This window comes from Thamnophis sirtalis, unplaced genomic scaffold (genome assembly GCF_051295495.1).
Source record: "Thamnophis sirtalis isolate CommonGarterSnake01/CBP01778 unplaced genomic scaffold, rThaSir2_p1.2 scaffold_15, whole genome shotgun sequence".
Lineage (NCBI taxonomy): Eukaryota > Metazoa > Chordata > Lepidosauria > Squamata > Natricidae > Thamnophis > Thamnophis sirtalis.
The window spans coordinates 24,695,312-24,717,734 of record NW_028261395.1 but is presented as its reverse complement, the minus strand read 5'-3'; the positions used below and the strand labels follow the sequence as shown (position 1 = coordinate 24,717,734).

The window sequence follows — 22,423 nt, the reverse complement described above, 5'->3', positions numbered from 1 at the left end:
ATCCATCCATCCATTGTCTGTCTGTCTCTCTCTGTCTATCTATATCTATTATATATCTATATCTACCTATATCTATCCATCCGTCCGTCCATCCATCCATTGTCTGTCTATCTGTCAAATTTTCCTGGTGTCACAGGACAAAGATGTTGCAGTATTGCCCACAGGCTGGAGTTCGATCCACACGGGAGCAGCTCAAGGTCAGCTTTCCATCCCATGAGGTCATTAAAATGAGGACCCAGATTGTTGGGGGCAATATATAAATAACGTTTCTACATTGTAAACTACCCAGAGATTGCTGTAAAGTGTTGTGGGGCACTATATAAGCCCTAAAATGCTGTTGCTATCTATCTATCTATCAAATGTCTACACTGCCCATCTCAGGGTAATTCAGGGTGGTTTGCAGACTACAAATAGCTTCCATTTATGACGGACTTCTACTTCTGCAGCACAACCTGTAGCACGCTGCTTCAGCATGAGAGGAGACGAAGTCCCAACCCATGCAGAGGGCACTAGATTAGGCAAGTCTATTACAGAATATTGTCTGCTTGCTTGCAAGTCCCTAAAATGGTCTATTTAACCGGGAGTTCCAGGCCTGAATAGATGGGCTTTCAAGCCAACACTTGACAGAGACAGATAGATTGCTAAAGAGCTTCCTTGTTAAGGACACCACGTGAAAAAATATAACCTTGTGATATCAAAGGAGAGCAATTTGTGCCTCTGCCCACATGCTTCGACACAGCAACCCAGCCAAACCTCCACAAAGAGCCTTAGAAAACACGGAATCACAGTTGCTTGTTGCCCTAAAAGCAGCCGTCCCCACTAAATCAATTGCATAGCACATGATAAAGAGGTTGTGCACGAATGCCATTCCAGGAAATTAGTTTGAAGTTTATCTCCAAGTGTGGATTTGCTAAGCTTTGGGGAAATAACCATCGTTATAAAAATAATTAAGCAATTTGGACACAGCCTACCCATATGCTCACAGATAAAGGTAAGGATCTATGCTATCAACTATCGCTTCACTGTGAAAATCTATTATTGATGGGTCAACTTAAGAAAAAAGCTTAGACAATGAAATCAGGTTTAAAAATAGTTTTTTTTTAAAAAAAAGGCTCCGAATCATTATATAATTTTAGTCATCTTACACTGTTGCAAAGTGATTACATACGTGATAGTTGATTTGTTTCCTTTAATATGATGCACAAAGTGTCCAAATACGATGATTATTTATGAGATTATGATCAAGAATAGAAACACGAACACACACCTTCATTATTAATTAGTTACAATGATTTTTTTTTAAAAAATGGACACTTTAAAAGCAGATATCTTTGCCATATCAATTTTCTATAAGGAGACCAAAATGATATTTTGCCAAATGCCATCCTAAAAATTATTGTGAAGGGCATTTTCAAAGTTACACTTAGGTGTACACCATGATTTACATCATTTTTAAGGAAAGTGTTGTACCCATGAAGGAAATGAAGCAGTTTAAACACACTGTATGACAACAATGAATCTTTCTCTGATGACGGAAATGCCACAAGTAGGTCAGTAACAAAATTAAAGACATCAGAAATTATGGCAAAAATATGGCTACAGATCATTATATTATTTTATGATTCCATGCAGTTTAAAAATTTGGTATTTATTGTCTAGTTTATTTGACATATGTTTGTTCATGGAATGTCCAAACTGATATTTATTATCATGCTAGTTGATAACTTGGTGTTTCCCGGGTATTTATTTATAGGGCGAGAATATTCGAACCAAATCTAATTTCTAATGTTGGATTTCCCCCCCTTACCAGAGGGAGCCCCCTTGTGGAATACTATGAAGCTGTTACCATGGCAATTCCACTGCAGTGTACAGTAGAAGCACTTTAAGACACAACTGGCTGTATCTTAACAACATACGCCCTGAGAGAGAGAGAGAGAGAGAGAGAGTGTGTGTGTGTGTGTGTGTGTGTGTTTTGTGTATAGATACACACACACACAAACACACACACACACACACACACACACACACACACGAGAGCCTGATAAAGGAGGAGAGTCTGTGGCTTAGTAGCTAATACAACTATCTGATATGTAATACAGCCCAGGTTCGATTACCAGTAAGGGTATGGCTAGCTGATGAGAGCTAAATAGCTCGAAATAGATCTATACTAGTCTCCCTTTATTTATTTATCAGCACAAATACAACACACACACACACACACACACACACACACACACACACACACACACACACACACACACACACACACACACACACACACACACACACATATATATATATATATATATATATATATATATATATATATATATATATATATATATATATATATGAAAGACCTAATTGAAAAGCAAAAGTTTTAAGTACAAAGCGAGGTGTGAGGTATTTATATGGATAGCTGTCAGGTGGCCAGCCAATGGGAGCGGTGTAAATCTCCCGCCGGCAGCCAACCGCACCTGGACCAATCAGGTTGCGGCTGGGCGTGGCTTGGCTGCCGGCTGCATCAGGAGGACGCAACACCCCTTCCCCCCGGATAACGCATGCGTAGTCATCCAAGTATCTTGGCCGACTGCGCACGCGCTGGGACCGCCTTAGTTCGGGTGTGGTCACCAAAGAGGACGGTCGTGGAGGAGGAGCTCTGTCTGGGAGGTGGAGCGGAATTCGAGGCCCAGCCCCTAGCCTCGCACCGAAGTTGGCAGGCAAGTCAGTGGTTGCGATGGCTGGTGGTGGGAGGCCGCCTGATGGTGTGCGCCGAGGTGCCCGCGGTTGCAGTTGGAGACTAGAGTCAGGTGGAGATGCCGGAGCGGTGAGGCCTTGTGGTCTGGGCTGCTGGGCCGGTGCACGGCGGTGCAATTGGTCTACATGGCAGCGCCAAATTCGTCCATCGGCAAGTTGGACCCTGTAGGAACAGGGTCCCATTAGTTCCTGAACCACGGCCAGAACCCACTTTGGCTCTCCTGAGTAATTTTGGGCATAGACCTCCTCCCCCACTCGGAAAGCCCTGGGGGCAGACTCCAGGGAAGTGGAGAGGGGCGAGAAGTGGGGGTGCAGCCGGTCCAGGGTGGTGCGGAGGCGACGGCCCATGAGAACCTCGGCAGGGGTTTTTCCAGTGGTGGCATAGGGGGTGGAGTGCTGGGCTCGAAGGTAGGTGCACAGGCGGGCAGGCCAGGGCAAGGGGCTCAGTCGGGCCAAGCTCTCCTTGGCGGAGCGAACAGCGCACTCCACCATGCCGTTGCTGGTGGGATGGTAGGGAGCCACCAGGGCATGGCGGATGCCCAGGCTGGCGAGGTAGAGGCGGAACTCTACGGAGGTGAATTGGGGACCATTGTCGGTCACCAATGTATCAGGGAGTCTGTGGGTGGAGAAAAGGCACTCCAGGGCATGGATGGTGGCAGCCGAGGTGACTGAGCGGAGGTGGATGACTTCCACCCACTTGGAGAGGGCATCTACTACTAACAGGAAGGAGCGACCATCAATGGGGCTGAAGAAGTCCGCATGTAGGCGGCTCCATGGAGAGGAGGGGGTTTCCCATTCCCGGGGAGGGGAGGAGGGTGGGGCGGGCCAAACAGCCTGGCAGGGTGGGCACCGCTGCACCCAGCCAGCGATGTCGGCATCCATGGAGGGCCACCAGACATATCCACAGCCAAGGGCCTTCATGCGGACAATGCCCGGGTGACCCTCGTGGAGCCGACGGAGCACCAGCTGGCGCAGGGTAGGTGGCACGACCACGCGGGAACCCCAGAGGAGGCAGCCCTGGAGGACGGAAAGTTCGGTGCAGCGGCGGAGGAACGGCAGGAACTCGGGAGAGCGAGAATCCACCATCCAGCCCCGGCAAACGGCGTCTAAAACATGGGAGAGGAGGGGGTCGGAGGCGGTGGAGGTGGCGATGTCCGAGGCGGAGAGTGGCAGCTCCAGGTTGTCGATTAGGAAGACGCCGGAGGCCACGGAGGGGGCGGGGGCGGAAAGCATGAGGGGCAGTGGACACCTGTTTAAGGCGTCCGCGTGGCCCATATGCTTGCCCAGCTGGTATTGCAGCCGGTAAGCATAGGGGGAAAGAAACTCAGACCAGCGGGACATGCGTGGGGAGAGGATGGGGGGTGGTGGCGCGATCCTCGGCCAGGGTGCCAAGCAGGGGCTTGTGGTCAGTGAGGAGGGTAAAGGGGCAGCCATAGAGGTAGTGGTAGAATCTCTTGACTCCAGCTATGGCCACGAGCGCTTCCTTGTCCAGGTGGCTGTAGTTCTGCTCAGCCCTGGACAAGGTGCGCAAGTAGAAGGCGATGGGTGCCTCAGAGCCATCCGGAAAGGAGTGGCTCAAAACAGCACCCACGCCGTAAGGGGAGGAATCGCAGGCGAGGAGAAGGGGCAAGCGCTCGTCATACTGCGCGAGCATGGGGGCAGCTGTCAGAAGGTGTTTGACAGCTGCGAGCGCATGAGCCTTGTGGCTGGTCCAGGCCCAGGGGGGGAGGAATCCAGAAGGTGGTACAGGGGCTCCGCCACTGAAGCCTTGTGGGGGATGAAGGCAGCATAGAAGTTTAACAGCCCCAGAAAGGCTTGGAGCTCCGCCTTGTTAGAACCCGAGGAAGTCGACGGCGGAAACCCCAAGGCAGCACTTGGAGCACTTCAGGTGTAGACCTGAAGCTCAGAAATGGGAGAGGATGGCCCGTAGATTGGAGATGAGTTCTGATTGGTCCGGGGCGGCAATCAGGACGTCATCAAAGTGTGGCATCACGCCAGGGATCCCATGGAGCAGGCGCTCCATGAGTCCCTGGAAGAGACCGGGGGCGACGCTGATGCCAAACTGGAGGCGTGTACAGCGGAACGCCCCCCAGTGTGTGATGATCGTTTGGGCGGTTGCAGTGGCGTCGTCCACAGGCAGTTGCTGATAAGCCTGGGCCAGGTCCAATTTTGCGAAAATTTTGCCCTGACCCAAGGAATGCAGCACATGCTGGACGACGGGAACAGGGTAGGGATGGGCCTGCAGGGCCTTATTGACAGTGGCCTTGTAGTTGGCACAGACCCTCAAGGAGCCGTCCGACTTAAGGGGAAGCACAATAGGGGTCTCCCAGGGGGCATGGTCTACGGGCTCAATGATGCCCTGGGAGATGAGCTTGTCCAGCTCAGTGTCCACCTTAGCCTGCAGTGCCAATGGCACTCTGCGGGCTTTGAGGCGAATGGGGGCTATCAGGGGGTCGAGGTTTAGGGAGATTGGAGTGCCTTTGTAGCAAGCCAGGGTCTCGCTGAATACATCAGCGAACTCTGCCACTAGCAGGTCGATGTCAGAAGTCAGCCAGAGGGAGTTAATGCCAGCGATGGACAACCCAAAGGCCCGGAACCAGTCGAGCCCCAGGAGAGAGATCAAGGAGTTCCTGACCACTATGAGGGGCAAGGGACCGTGGAACCGCCCATACTGGACCGGCAGCATGAGGCACCCCAGGACAGGAATAGGAGACCCCTGGTAGTCCCGAAGAAGGCAAGGGGCAAAAGACAGTCGTTTCCGCATGAAGCGGGGGAAAAGTCGTTTGAGGTTGTCCCAGGAAACGATGGTTCTCGAGGAGCTGGTGTCGAGCTCCATCTGGCAAGGGCGGCCGGCCAGCAAGACGCGGAGATGCATCTTACCCCGGCTGCCGGACGTGGTAGAAGTGGCATCCATCTGCCATTCAGGGGCGAACCCCTCAGGCTCGGAAACGGCGTAGCAGCGGGAAGCAGAAGAAGGCACAGAGGCCAGACCATGGCCGATGGGAGCCCTGGAGGCCCAAGGAGCCGAAGCAGGAGAACGGCAGACGGCAGCTATATGGCCCTTCTTGCCGCACTGGTGGCAAAGTGCGGCGCGGAAACGGCAGGAGGAACGCTGGTGGCGGTTGCCGCAGCTGAGACACGAGCCAGTGTCCTTGAGGGAGAGAGAGTGCAGCCGGTCGACGGAGGCATCGAAGTCGGACCAAGGCTCTTCGTGTGACACCTGGCACTGGTAGGACGGAGGAGGAAGCGAGGCCAAGACTGAGGGCGGGAAACGGCGGAGATCAGGAGTGGACTGTCCAGCCATTTCGTACACCCTGGCCTCATCCACAGCGATCTTCATGGACAACTCAGTCCGCGAGAGGATGCGCTGGTGGAGGTTCAGTTCGAGGAGCCCGTAGATGAATTGCTCCAGAAGAGCATCGTCCAGATCCAGAAACTCGCAGTCCATGGCAGCGGTGCGAAGGGCCGCCACGTATTGAGCGATGGACTGGCCCTCCCGCTGGATGCAATGATGGAAGTGCTTTCGTCTAGCGTAGCGGGAGGGAGCCGGCTCATAATCAATCTTGAGGCGGGAGAGAAAAACGTCAAAAGGAATTGCGTGGGAAGGTGAAGGAGCGGAGAGGGCGCGGGCAGTGGCAAACATCTCTGCCCCGCAGTAATGAAGGAACACCCCCTTCTTGTGCCTCTCAGACAGGTCGGTCAGCCCATGGGCTTGAAGAAATACTTCGAAGCGTTCTAGGAAGGAATCCCAGCTCTGCGCTTCAGGCCGGAAAGGAGCGAATGAAGAAGCAGCGGCAAGGGCCGGAATATGGAGATGTTCGGTATCGCTCATCCTCGTCGCCAGGTTTTAAGTACGAAGCGAGGCGTGAGGTAATTTTCAGAACGCTTTATTAACAGGTTTTTTTTAATATACATACATACATACATACATACATACATACATACATACATACATACATACATACATACATACATACATATATATATATATATATATATATATATATATATATATATATATATAATGTTTTCATTCTATACAATCACATATTCACTGTGCTTAATCAGGGCATATAACATTGAATAATAAACACGGCCCTCACTTATATAGAAAATGCCCTCTACAATACAAACCCAGTATACCACCTTGGCCTGCCATACACCCTCTTTCAACCTCCTCCAACTTTCATTCTTCCTTCTCACACACCCCTCTACGCCTACTTCCCCTCCCCTTCTTTCTAACCTTAACCCTATCACTCCCTCTCCATTCCCTCCCTCCCTTCTCCTCCTCCTCTCTCTCACCCTTTATTAACAGGTTTTAACAGCAGTGGTATTCAGGACTCGCGCAGGACAGCGCCGCCTGACAGCTATTTATATGGATAGCTGTCAGGCAGCCAGCCAATGGGAGCGGCGTAAATCTCCCACCGGCAGCCAACCACGCCTGGACCAATCATGTTGCGGCTGGGCGTGGCTTGGCTGCCGGCTGCGTCAGGAGGATGCAACACATAGTATGTATATATGTAAAGCTGTGCAGTAACAAAAGTTTTTACACATTTATACTCAAATTCTGGAAATAATTCAGTAACTGTCACAACACGAAGAGCAAAAAGCAGTGGTGAAATTCTTTTTTTTTTTTTTACTACCGGTTCTGTGGGCATGGCTTGGTGGGCGTGGTGTGGCTTGGTGGGCCTGGCAGTGGAAGGATACTGCAAAATCTCCATTCCTTCCCCACTCTGGGGCCAGTGAGAGGTGGCATTTGCCAGTTCTCCAAACTACTCAAAATTTCTGCTAGCAGTTCTCCAGAATCTGTCAGTACCTGCTGGATTTCACACTGAAACAAAGACTAAGTAAGCAACAAAGTTGGGATACATTTGCCTCCTCCCCAAATATGTATGTATGTATGTATGTATGTATGTATGTATGTATGTATGTATGTAAGTAAGTAAGTAAGTAAGTAAGTAAGTAAGTAAGTAAGTAAGAAATGTTTCTCAACCTGTTTGGATGGTGTGCAAATGAAATATAAATTGAAGTAAAATGAATACAACAACAATCTTCCCAATAAATTAGAATCCATTTACCACCAAACAAAACTAGCAGCAGAGATAAATAGGACCAGATTCTGAAGGCACAATAAATAAAGTGACAATGAAAAAGACAATAACATTTCTTTATAGGAGCAATGCAACATTTTACAGAGAGGGTAGCATCAGTGAAAATGATCTCTAGAGTATTAATACATATCTTGGCTTTTCTTTAAGAGTCAAAAGATCTTAGGTCCAGAAGGAATATAAGTAGTTTTTAGGTTTAGGTTTAGGTTTAGGTTTATTGGGATTTATATGCCGCCCTTTTCCCTGAGGGGACTCAGGGCGGCTTACAACCACAGGGGAGGGGAAGTGCAAGGTCAAAACAAAACAATTTGTGAACAAAAGAAAAATAATAAAACACAACTTTCATTCAGCAATCAAACACTCGGGCGGGTGATTGGAAACCTATTCCCAGGCCTGCTGGGAGAGCCAGATCTTGAGGGCTGCGCGGAAGGTCTGGATCGTGGTGAGGGTGCGGATCTCCATGGGGAGCTCGTTCCATAGGGTCGGGGCAGCAGCAGAGAAGGCTCTCCTCCGTGTGGTCGCCAGTCGGCATTGACTGGCTGATGGAATTCGGAGGAGGCCTAGTCTGTGCGATCTAATTGGTCGATTTAGGGAGGTAATCGGCAGAAGGCGGTCTCTCAAGTACCCAGATCCACTACCATGGAGTGCTTTGAAGGTGGTCATTAGTATCCTGAAGCGCACCCGGAGACCAACAGGTAGCCAGTGCAGCTCGCGGAGGACAGGTGTAACATGGGCGAACCGAGGTGCGCCCACTATCACTCGCGCGGCAGCATTTTGGACTAGCTGTAGTCGCCGGATGCACTTCAGGGGCAACCCCATGTAGAGCCCATTGCAGTATTCCAGTCTGGAGATCACAAGGGCTCGAGTGACTGTTGTGAGGGCCCCCCGATCTAGGTAGGGCCGCAACTGGCGGACCAGGCGAACCTGGGCAAATGCCCCCCTGGTCACAGCTGACAGCTGGTGGTCAAAGTAGTTTTTGACTTACAACCATTCTTTTAGTGACCTTCTGAAGTTACAACAGCACTGGGGGGAAACTCTGAATTATGACCATTGTTCATACTTACGACCATTGCACCATCCCCATACATCACATAGTCAAACTTAGGATGATTGGCAGCTGGCATGTATTTAAGACGGGTTGCAGTGTCCCACGTGATCTCCTTTTTTATTTACATACCTTGGCAGTACCCTCTCCCGCGCAGTGACAATTGACACTGAGGTCAACTGCAGAGTCGCCAAGGCAAGCTCTGCACTTGGAAGACAACTGACCAACATGTGGGACCTCCATGGAATAAGCCTTGCTACAAAGCTCAAAGTCTACCGAGCAGTAGTGTCTGCCCGACATGTGGAAGAACATTCTGTTCCCTATATAGGCCTTACCAGCCCCCTGCGGACCAGGGGTGGGCTACTGCTGGCAATACTGCCGGTTCGGTACGTGCAAAAACCTGGCACGCACTGCATAAATTCTGATACTGGAATTACATTTTTTAAAAATGGATTGAATTTGTTTTGTGTAGCAAATGAATTCATAACAATCTTCTCTGATACTGGAATTACAACTTTTATGAAGTGGATTGAATTTGTTTTGTGTAGCAAATGAATTCATTAACAGATTTTGCGATATTGGAATTTACCCAAAATTTCATTATATCTTACTTTGAGAAAATCTCACCAATCTTGTTATAAATCCTGAAACTCGATAGAAGGAAAATTAAGGCTTCAAGACCCTGAATGGCATGATGAACGGGCCGCACGGAGACTCCTGGAATGGGTGGGGTGGGAGGGGCGGGGGTGGGAGGGATGGAGCCAGCCAGGGATGGCATTTGGGGTTTCACTGAAATGGGCAGAATTCTAGCTAGAGGATCACCTAAACCTGTGCGAACCCCCAGCAGCCCACCCCTGATATCACAAACCTTCCACTGAGACCTCACAAGGTGTTAAAATTTGCTTTAAATTTTACAAGAGATAACCCAGCAACCACAAAGAAACGTTCAACATTGGTTTAACATTTTCCCCCTTGAAAAAAGCAGGCAAATGAGCCTACAGTTAGTCCTCAATGAATGACTAAGTGAAACAGGTGTTAAGTGAATTCTGTCCCATATTAGAACATTTCTTACTGCATTTGTTAAGTGAATCATTGCAGTGGTTAAGCTAGTAACATGGGTTTTACTTTCTCATTAAAAATGGAAAATTCTTCAATGCCCCAAACGAGCTACAAAATAAAAATGGCCCATCAATATTCTAATTCCAAGTATCTTCCAAGTATCTTTTCCAACATGAATTTTACTTTCCCTGTATTAAATTTACCATTCTCTAGATTTTCCCAATCTGATCTTTTTCACACATCTCTACACATTCACATTGTAGTATTTGCAAATTTTATAGATTTCAATCAGAACAATTCTGCCCTTCATTGCATCACAACTGGGGAAAAAACGACTTCCAAACAGGGAGGAAAAAAATATATTATTTTTGTTGTTTTTAATTTTGCTTGCTTTTTATGGTTTCCTTCTCTTTCAGTTGTAAGTCACTCAAAGTCATGTGCAGGCATTTCTCACTTAATGACAATTGGGACAGGCAACTCCACTGTTAACTGAAATAGCCACTAAGTGGAAAATTGTGTGGCTGCAACTGTGATTTCCAGTTGGAAACAGACAACACTACTCAATTTCACACCTTTGCCTTTGTCTCCTAATAAGTTCCCTGTCCTTTGCAATGCTTGCTATCTGTCTTGTACACATTAAAAGGAATATAAATTTTGATCACATGGCCATGGGGATGATTCAATGGTCGTAAGGGTGAAAAACGGTCATAAGTAGCTTTTTTCAGTGATGTTGTAACTTCCAAATGGTCACTAAATGAGCTATTGTAAGTCAAGGACTACTTGCACTGGGCTTGCAAGAGATGCCGTGTTTTGCTACCACATCTCCATCCTTGTTAGTAAATACAATGCAGCTACAATCCAGTGTAGTGATCAGATGGGTAAACATCTTAAGCATAACAAATTGCAGTTTTAAGTTCCAACTCTGTTGTATTTTCCATAGAAACCGAAGGCAGATAGCCAACCAGGAAACCCCAACACAGCATGCAAAAATACTCCTTCTTTTTTTTGTTTTGTTACAGCCCACAAACCTGTACAGGATTGCTGATTGATGTAACCTTCAGATGAGAAATACACAACATGAAATAAAGTTCCCAGAGTGAAAAGAAGAAGAAGAAATAAAGGAGGGGGGGAGACTCTTGATGAGACTGTTGAAAGAGCGATAAAAGCTTCACTCAAAGCCCGGACTTTAGCATCTGATTGTGGGAAACTTTCATTTAAACAGCCCAATGGAGTCTATTAGCCATCAATCTACGGGCACTAAATAAACCTTTAGCACCTCTTCTTAGAAATGGCCACATAATCGGCCAGTCGAGCTGCTGGAGTTACTGACAAAAAAAGAACTGCTACGGATTGGAGAAAGTTTATAGGGAAGAAAAGTGATTTCTCCACCAGCCATTGGCCGTAATAATGTCATGAAAACTTTATTTTCTTCGGGGGGGGGGGGAATTTAGCAACCTCAAAGTAAACCTCCCATCCCTTCAAATAAACAGGACAATACGTGAGACAGAAGTATTTGAGATAGCTGTTATTTTTCAGAAAATTTAAATTAGGGGAAAAAAAGGCTGAGTATATTCTAGACCACTGCATATTATATTATATTATATATATGATAAGGAGGAGAACCTTGTGGCTTAGTGGTTAACACAACTGCTTAATATGTAATACAGCACAGGTTCAAATCCCAGTAAGGGTATGGCTAGCTGATGAGAGCTAAATAGCTTGAAATAGATCTATACTAGTCTCCCTTTATTTATTTATCAGCACAAATACAACACACACAGACACAGACACACACATACACACACACATTTATTCATGTTTTTCACAACATTGAAAATTATTTCCAGACAATAAAGGTAAAGATTCCACTCGCATATATGTGCTAGTCGTTCCCAACTCTAGGGGGTGGTGCTCATCTCCATTTCAAAGCTGAAGAGCCAGCGCTGCCTGAAGACATCTCCATGGCCATGTGGCCGGCATGATTAAATGCCAAAGGAGGACAGAATGCTGTTACCTTCCCACCAAAAGTTGTTCTTATTTTTCTACTTGCATTTTTTACGTGCTTTGAAACTGGCAGAAGCTGGGACAAGTAACGGGAGCTCACTCCATTACGCGGCACTAGGGATTCGAACCTCCAAACTGACAACCTTTCTGATCAACAAGCTCAACATCTTAGCCACTGACTGAGCCACCACGTCCCATTCCTTCCAGACAATATCTACACCCATTTTTTTTTGTGTGTGTGGAGGGGGGTGAAAATAAAACCCAGCACTGTACATATTGCTTTTTGAGAAATTACACATTCATTTTCAATTAAGATGAAACTAGGAAACAAATCAGTTTCAAAGTTTGGTTTTTGTCTGAAAAATACAGTCAAAGCTACCTTTAAAAAAAAATTGGAGGAGACAATAAAAAGCAAAGAAACAGAAAGAACCATTTATACTTCTGAGAAAATTGTAAGGAAAAGAGGAAAGCATATCCTGATAGATTTCACATTTTTTTAAAAAATAATTGAGGTGTGAAATTCATAAACTCCTAATAAAAATTAATAACTTCTGTCTCTAATTGGGGTCCATGACAGAGGGCTTTTTTTTTTCTTCTTCTAACAATGACCCAAGGAGATCCAAAAAATTACAGGCCAGTTGGTTTGACGTCTGTTCCCCCAAAAAAAGTAATGTTGAAAAATGTAATCAAAAGAACAAGAAATCACAGAGGAACAAGCCTTTTTCTGATTTTAAGAAAAATCAGTACAAAGTCTTGGAAGATAAATCAGCCTCAAGAACTTTCTAGGTTTGGGGCTGTGTCAACAGGCACTGAATGAAATTGGAAATTTGGACATGAAGAAGAAACTTCTTCCTCAAGACCTTTGGAATCAAATTCAGTAGTGACACATTCATAGGGATTCTCCTTTTAATGATTACTTTGGCCACCTAATCAAATACTTTGGCCACCTAATGAGAAGGAAGGACTCACTGGAGAAGAACCTAATGCTGAGAAAAACTGGGGGCAAAAGAAGGAGATGATAGAGAATGAGGTGGCTGGATGGAGTCACTGAAGCAGTCGCCATCAGATTAAATGGACTCCAGAGGATGGAAGAGGACAGGAAGGCCTGGAGGAAAGTTGTCCATGGGGTCACGATGGGTCGGACTTGACTTTGTAACTAACAAAATTGGTTAAAAAAGAAAATAAGGAATAAGGCCACACCTGGAATAGGGCCTCCAGTTTGGTCACCAACTTACAAAAAAGATGTTGAGACTTTGGAAAGAGCACAGAGAAAAACAACTAGAATGATTAAATGCCTGTAGACTAAAGCATACGAAGAATGGTTGCAGGATCTGAGCATGGCCAGTCTAGAGAAAAGAAGGACTAAGGGGAACATGATAACAGTATTCCAGTATTTGAGGGGCTGCCACAAAGAAGAGGGGAGTCAACTTATTTTCCAAAGCACCAGAAGGCTAAGACAAGAAACAATGGATGGAAACTAAGGAAGGAAAGGAGCAACCTGGAATTAAAGAGAAACTTCCTAACAGTGGAGGGGCTTGCCTTCAGAAGTTGTGATTCTTCATCAATGAAGATTTTTTTAAGAGACTGGACAGTCACTTCACTTGTCTGAAATGCTAGAGCGTCTCCAGATTGGGGGCTGGGCTAGAAGACCTCCAAGGTCCCTTCCAGCTGTATTGTGATTAGCATGTAATTTTTCCAATGATGACAACTACTCTTTGGCAGCCTTGAGAGATCTGTGTTGGGATCAGCACTTTTCAACATGTTCATAAATTATTTTAACTGCTGTGAAGAGCTCCAGACAGATGAGTATAAAGGAGATGAATGTTCAACCAAATGTCAAATGGAGATCAATTTAAAAAGTATAAGTATAAAGTGATGTACATTAAGTCTAATGTCACACATATTCTGATGGGATCAGAGCTGTCTAATTAATCAGAAAACTTGTATTTGCATCCTTGGCACAGATTAGAGAGAATTATTTTAAAATAATTTATAGAAGGCACATGATGGTAGTGAAAGTAACACAAATAACTAAAAATGAATCTATGCACTATTGAGAAAAGTGTCACCAGAATGGCACATACTTTCCTATCTGGTAGGAATGCTCAGGTTTATAGATGCAATTTTCACATTGCACAACATTAAAATGTGTAAAATTATCAATCATTCAAATTGAATCTAAACCACTATCAGCAATGCTTATTTAAGTCAGTAGGAAAATAGAATAGAAAATAGAGTTGGCGATTTATAAGTTGATACCATGGAGAAGGGCGATAACTCAAAACTGGAAGCATGAAATAATATATTTATATGACCAGCATAACATAACAAACATACACCTATTGTGAAAATCATGCCTTGTTAAGTGTATAGATAAAATGCAGGGATGAAACAAGTGTGTTTATGAACTCTACATTACAGAAAAACAGGGTTAGATTTCTGTTTTGCTGAGTGTGGCCAGAAAGTAATTTCAGATCAGTGTATTACGGGGATGAAATTCAGCAGGTTCTGCCAGGTTCTAGAGGACAGGTAGTGGAAATTTTGAGTAGTTCAGAGAATCGGCAAATACCATCTCTGACTGGCCCCAGAGTGGGGTGGGAATGGAGATTTTGCAATATCCTTCCCCCAGGAGTGGGGTGGGAATGGGGATTTTGCAGAATCCTTCCCCTGCCACGCCCACAGAACCAGTAGTAAAAAATTTCAAATTTCACCACTGGTGTATTATGCTCTTCAGTGTTCAAGATAATATAAGAAGTAGAATCTTTAAAGAGAGAAATCCAAATTCAAAATAAGAAGAAATATCATAAGGGTAGGGAGAAACTTCCAGGGCTGACGTCGCTACAACACAACATGCAATCTTGGAGCTCCAGGATTGCTGTTCAAATCTCTATTGTTGGATGGTCCTTTTTGGACCTAAACTGTCCCGTAGAGACGGTGATAGAGAAGAGTACGTTCTGCTGATCTCAGGGCCATCGCAAAGCCCCTGATCGATCCAGGAGAAGCTTTTTTTTTTTTTGCTACAAAAGAAGCAGCTAATGAAGCTGCACAATGTTGGGACAGCCCCCTGCAACGGAAACAGACAAAGCAGGCCACACCTACAGAAGAGGTTCTAAAAATTTTTGAAACCCACCACTGATTTGAACCAAGAAGTGCAATCAATAATTTCAGAGATATTTTTCATAGTTCACTCCACACCCTTGATTTGGGTTTATTTACCACAGTGAACATTTTAAAAATTGCCACCAGAAATTACAACTGTAAAAGAAGACGTTGGCCATAATTATAAGTGAGACAGAAATTTGCAACTTAAAAGCTACTTATTAAATTAGAGAGAAAGACATAGCTGTTATGGATAGCAGGAGAGAGAGGAATCTGGAAAATTATTTAAAGAGCAAAAAACTTATAGTTGCCTTCTTACAAAAATATTTTGAAAATGATAAATAATTGGATAAAATTCTTGAGTACTTGTTGTTGATGGATATCTTCCTACTTCTGCTTTTATACTTTATATTTTCATTTCATTTTATTTTTGAGAATATTACAAATTACCCCCAAATTCCCTTTTCCGACAAACATTCATTCCGAATCAGTTTTGCGCTGATTAGAAAATATCAAACTGGAGTCTTGGCTAAAGAATTAGAATTTAATACTAGCAAATTTAGACCAGCTGTGCTTAAAAATAAATAATATGAAGTATTATTTAAATAGCTCAGAGATTAACAGAAGCCATTCTTTGATTCGACCTTATCAGACAAAAACGTCATACAGCTAGTAATTTATTAACTATTTGACTTTACAATGGGCAAGGATGACCTATGACTGTTGCTTATTTTGAGTATTGATCTATTACAATGTTGGCGAACCTTTTTGGCACCGAGTGCCAAAATGGGAGCGCATGCATGGGGGAGCACCAGAAACTGGAAGAACATCTCCCTGGGATGGATGCATGGGAGTGCCAGAAACAGAAGAGAAGCTTGCTGGCATGCATGTGCAGGAGCGCTGGAAACTGGAAGAGCAGATCCCTGGTGCACATGCACACACTGGGAAGCTGAGCTTCCAGTTTCCAGCATGTGCATACACATCGGTCACCTAGTCTTCCAGTTCCTGGAGTGCATATGCGTGTGAAGTCCAGCTGGCTGCAACCAGCTGCCAAAAACATGCGTGCTGGAACCCGGAAGAGCAACAGGCAACGGCTGGCATGCCTGGAGAGATGGCTCTGTGTGCCACTTCCGGCACACGTGCCATAGTTCGCTATCACGGGTCTATTATGTTCTAGGCATAGTTTTGAAAGTATTATCTCACTCTAACTCAGCATGTTGATTACATCGTATTATCATCATTGTGAGACTCTTTGATCCAGTAATATAAATCTCCAAACGGACAGTCCATTTATACTGAATGGCATCAAAACAACTGGAAATCTATTTTGGATAACATTTCTGCTCAATAAGGATTAGGTGGATAAAACAAGCTGCAAAGTACAGGAATTGGAAGCCAGGAATTTAGATAGATGATGGAGAGAGTTGTTAGAAAGTGAGATAAAGGGAGTAAAACCAAGCATTTTGGGGCTCTAGGTTTGCAATTTGAAATACCTTCATCTTCCTAGCTTTCCTTTTTTTAAAGAGTGCACTTCTGTGAGGAGTTTGACTGCATGACAGGGTTAGCATGAATTAAAGCTTCCCTAGACTCCATCCATCACTCTCAAAAAAGACATCATAAAAAAGAAGATGAATAGCTTTGCAAATCTCCCTTACGTATTTCTGTGTTCAGGTGAATAGATGCTTTAAAAAGGCGCCTTCAAACAAAGCCTAATTCTGATTTGTTTGGGGAGGGGGCTTGGGGGGGCAGGGAAAGGTTATGGAGGTTGTTTGCCCTTTTTCCAAGGTGACTCCACCTCCTGCATTCAGTGGCTCCTGCATTCAAGTACTCATGCTGCTATTGTCACTGTTACCCAGGGGAGGACCAGTTGAAGGTGTTTTGACCTAGGCTTCCCAAGATCATGAAGCAGACTCCTTGTCCCAATAAAACCCCTTTTATTTAGTTTAAAGCGAATTCCTCTCCAGCAAAGTCCCGGCCAACAGTCTTTCAAGAGATTTCACAACTACAGGTGTTTATCAGGCTTGGAGAGCTGCCAGGCCGATATCTTCCAAATGCCACTCTGTAGCAGACAACACTTGGCAAGAAGTCAGGAGCAGATCTTCACCCTAATGAATTGAATTAATTGTCTTCTGCAAACTGCCCTCCCTTTTCGTTCCTCTTTATTCCCTATGGGAGAGGCCATTCAGCTTTCACCTGTGCCTTTATTCCCGAGTCAGCCTTTGTCCCTTAGCTATTCCCTTCTCCTGGCAGCTCTGTGCAACCGCACATCAGGAACAGGCTCCAACTGTTTTTCTGCCCTACTGATCTCTGACTCCGCAGGCTGCTGATAACTGTCAGATGGCCCTGGCTCCATCTCTGCCTCCAACACAGAGCCCTCATCAGAGCCTTCACCAGTTTCCAGGACTGGCCCATGTTCCTCCCCAACCTCATCACTGTCTGAGTTTGCCACCAGCTCCACTGATCTCTGACGGGCCACAAAAGAAGGCTTCTTTCATGCCCCTGTTAATGTGCCCACCAAAGTGGCACCTATCTATCTACTCATGATGCCTCACTTTCAAACTGCTTAGGTTGGAAGGAGCTGGAGTGAAAGACGGGAGCTCGCCCCATCCAAAAGCAGCACTTGGGTCTTGAACACAAATTTTCTGATGGTCCTAACCACATGATCCATTGAGCTCCCTTCCAAGTACTAACCTGACCTTTGTGAGATCAGCTGAGATTGGTCAAGTCCTGCAATTTACTAAGAGAGAATGGTCAAGGGCTACTTCTTAAAACTGAATGACAGCATGGTCGAGGCAGAAGAAAGACATGTAAAATGAGTGAAAACTCTTAATATTGGGGTTTTTTTTTTTTAAAGTAACAATAATAAAGAACTACACGTGGTTCTGGATTTACAACCATTCATTTAGCAGCCATTCAGAGTTACAACGGCACTGAAAAAACAGTGATTTATAACTTACACATGATAATTACAGTCATGTGATCACCTTTTGCAACCTTTCCAGCTGGCTTTCAATAAGCAAACTAAACAGGGGAAGACAGTTTCATTTAATAATTGCATGATTCCCTTGAGAACTGCAGTTTAACAACTGTGGCAAAGAAAATTACAAAATTGGGCGCAATTCACTTAACAACAGAAATACTGATCCCGGGGAGGAGCCAACATCCCAATGGTATGGACATGCGGTCTCGATGCTCTGAGACTGCTGCCGATACTTTTGCCACTGGGTTGTCCAATCGGACCTAAACTGTCCCGAAGAGACGATGAACAGGAAGACCACGTCTTGCTGATCTCAGGGACCCCGCAAGTCTCTGATTGATCCAAGAGAAGGCCTTCAAGCTGGCAACAAAAGGCAGCCTAGGCTGATGAAGTTGGGATGGCTAATGAAAGGAAGGAAACAGAAAGAGAAAGTGTGATCATCTGGTGAATCCTTTCTGTTTTTGAAAAAGATTGCCCAAAAGAACTTCTTTTTTATGCTAAATTAAATCCTTAAGCAGAAGAAGTAAGAGGCAGAATTGATCTTCATTGGATTGTTTTAGTTAGTATTCTTTTCTTTTTGTAATTACACTTTGTGGATTGAAGTGCTTACAACTTTTTTTTCTCTCTCTCCTTTTCTTAAAGTGAATGGACTTTTTCTTGCTTTATTTTTTAACAAAGATTAAAATCTCCCTCTCTATTCTAACAAAAAATCTTCTATTATTTGCTATTAAACTCCATTTAAGAACTTTGTTCCTCCTAAACCCGAGACAACATAAGAGAGTGAAAGAAAATTCTTGAGGAGGAATTCTGCTGCTCGGAGGCTAGAGGCTAGAGTTTCTGAAATCACACATTCGTTCCTGTTTCTTCTTTGATTTCACTGTCTTTGTACTTCAAAGCTCTGTAATTAAAAGTGATAAGAGCCAAGGGCACAAAGTGTTTACCACAGCTGTCCTTTGAGAGCCTTATCGGCACTGGGAGAGGGGGGAAAAAAACCGGAACCTCTTTCTTGTGAAGATTGCAAATGATTTTGTGTTTAAGCTGGACACAAATTGTAAACAGTGACTTTGGGGGGAAAGGGGGCTTAGAAATTTTGTCAACTAATCTTTATTTAGAATATGTTATAAAAGTTTAAGGCTATTGGATGATTTTATAATAATTAATGCCAACAGGTGGTTGTGTTTTTAACTATGGATTATTTTAGGCAAAAGGACACTAAAACAATTTCAGTCAAATGAGAACTATGCTATGTTGATAGTAAGACCCATTAAGAATCTTTGACATTTGATATAAATATAAGTAATGACTGTGGAAGAGATGCACGAAAGCTAATTGTAACCAATTGACACACTTTCTACAAGATGTAGTATAAGATGTTGGGTTTTTGTGTGTGTTGTTTTTTTTAATAAAAATAAAAAATTCTTGCAAAAAAAAAAAAGAAATACTGATCCCAATTGTGGTCATAAGTCGAGGACTTCCTGTATACGCATACAAGTTCTCAATCGCATATTATATGGATTTTATTTTGGAGGAGGTAGAACCGAGGCCTTCATCCTACCCATCAAGGCAACTGTTCTGACCCAGCTCCCCAGACACGAAAAAAAAACCTGACATAAATTAAAATTAAAGGATTTAACAGGCTAACAAGTCTGTTCAGTCACAAGATGTAGTTGTCTGCCACACCTATTCATCTCCGCCTCCTGCCTTTTATCCCCAGAGTGGGGCTTCACTAGCAGTGGTGGCTCTTCCATCCCAAGGACCGGCCCATAGATTTCCACTGCTCTCCTCTCCTCCGCCTTCTCTGCATCCGTGCATCAGGCACTGGGCACAGCTCTTCCTCATAAGCCATAAGCGGACCTGGGGGCTATTGACTCTCCATCTGAGGGCTGACAGATGTCCCAGGCTCCACCTCTCTCTCTCTACCAGCTCCATTCCCTCTTCCCCCTCAGAGCTCCCAGGTTGCCCTGACGCTGACCCTGACTCCCACACCTCCTCCTTCTCTGATTTGGCTGCTGGAGGGGCCAGTGGTGGACAAGCCACAGCAGCAACTCATAAAACTGGTTTCCATTCCACATAATGGTGGCACATAAATAGTTCACAACAGGTCAACAAGTACTTAATGACTATTTCAGGTGTCCCTGTGTGTGTGTTACAAGAAAATTACCAAGAAGAACAAACTTTTTGTTAAATCAATCATGCGTCCTTTGAGGGGGGAGGGAGAAAAAGCCAAAGTTCTCCTTCACTGCATCTCCTCTATATTTCATTTTGCTTCTCCCTTTGTTGACTAAAACAGAAAGGAATTACTACTTCTAATTACAAATGTCTCCCCTTGTTTGAACTTTTGGAAAGCAACTGAGGCTCTTTGATATCTGCTTAATATTAGATTCCCCTCAATAAATTTAGTCAGATGCTGGGATAGCTGCTTCTTTCATTACTTTCAGCTATTGCTTTCAGGAAGCTTAATTATTCTCACCAAAAATTCTTCCAAGCTGGCAATCATTCAGCCTGGGATACAATGTGCCCCATAAATCCTGCAATTTAGCTTACAGATGAAAAAGGAAGGAGAACAATGGTTGAACGTTGTGTCCACTGGAAGGTCTGGATTCTCTTAGGTCCAATTCTGGTTCCTTTCCTCCTCATGTTTCCATATCACACCGTGTTATTGCAATCGGGAATATAAACTATATAGACACATGGTTGCTCTGTTCTAGTTGTCCCCTGGAAACCCCTGGAACCCACTTCAAATTCCCAACCCACCATAAAGCTTCGTCCAATCTTTACTCTGTTGAAGTCTTGCCTTCTTTACAGGACTGTTACAAAAAGAAACTGGAAGAATGTTCACACTCCCAAAGGAAGATACCAAACTTCCTGAGATGCTTGCATGTTCCCACTTTCTTCAGTCATGAACACAACTTTATGACAGCAAAAAACTGCTCTTCTTGTGCTCACAAAAGGAATGGGACATATATCAATCAGATAGAGCTGGAAGTGACCTTGGAAGTCTTCTAGTCCAACTCCCCACTCAAGCGAGAGGCCCTATTCTGTTCCAGACAAGTGGCTGTCCAGTCTCTTCTTACAAACCAGCATAGATGGAGCACCTACAACTTCTGAAGGCAAGCTGTTCCTCTGGTAAATTGTCCTCAATGTTAAGAAATTTCTCCTTAATTTCAGGTTGCTTCTCTCCTTGATTAGTTTCCATTGAGTGCTTATTGTCTTGTCTTCTGGTGGCAGCCCCTTCTGACAGCTGCAGCACACTGCTGGCTCATATTTAGTGGTCTTATTACCATATAACGGCACTGCTGTGGGAGATGCACCAGCTGCCCATAGGTTCCCAAATGCAAATCAAGTCCTATCTGAGCTTGGTGTCTTTCCAAGATAAAGTCATTGTCAATCAGAATAAATCTGGAAGGTACCTTGGAGTTCTTTTAGTCAAATCACTCCTCAAGCAGGAGACCCTATACTATTTGAGACAAGTGGCTGTCTAGTATCTTCTTAAAAACCTCCAGTGATGGAGCACCCACAACTTTTGAAGGCAAGCTGTTCCCCTGGTTAATTGTCCTCACTGTTAGGAAGTTTCTCCTTAACTCCAGGTTGCAGCTACCCTTGATATTGATATTTTTCGGATATGACGCACCTTTTTCCCTCCAAAAAGAAGGTGAAAACTGGGTACATCTTATACACTGAATACAGAATTGAAACTCAGCCCGCTTTAAAAAAAATGGCTGTGCATAGCCTTTAGGAGGCTTCCAGAGTGCTCCTAGGGGCTAGGGAGGGCAAAAATGAGTGAGAAACAGGCCGTTTTTTGCTCATTTTTGCCCCACCCCCACCCCCAGGAGCACTCTGGAAGCATCCCAAAGGCTATGCATACCTTTCTTTGACAAAAAAGGGTCATTTTTTGCTCATTTCTGCCCCCTCCCCAGCCGCCAGGAGCACTCTACCAGATTCCTAAAGGCTATGCATGCCCCCTTTTTTTTTGACAAAAACAGGCCCCTTTTCATTAAAAAACAGGTTGTTTTGGGGAGGTCTGCAGAGTGCAAAAACTTTTTTTTTTAATTTGCCTCTTCAAAATCTTGGTGCGTCTTATTCTCTGAAAAATACGGTACTTTCCATCCATTGCTTCTTGCCTTGTCTTCTGGTGCTTTGGATAATCATTTGATGGCCTCTTCTTTGTGATAGCCCCTCAGTAGAATACTGCTATTATGTCCCCTCTAGTCCTTCTTTTCTCTACACTGCCCATACTGAATTCCTGCAACCATTCTTCATATATATTTGTCTCCAGGCCTTTAATTATCTTAGTTGTTGTTCTTTGCATTTTTCCAAAGTCTCAACATTTTTTTTAATGCAGTGACCAAAACTGGATGCAGTATTCCAGGTATG

At 44.5% G+C, this 22,423-nt stretch overlaps 1 protein-coding gene across 2 annotated transcripts in view; it reads right to left on the bottom strand.

Annotated features, from left to right (window-relative positions):
- The window catches only part of LRMDA (leucine rich melanocyte differentiation associated), a 944,373-nt gene that overhangs the window by 482,054 nt on the left and 439,896 nt on the right, over positions 1–22,423 (bottom strand). The window lies entirely within an intron of this gene.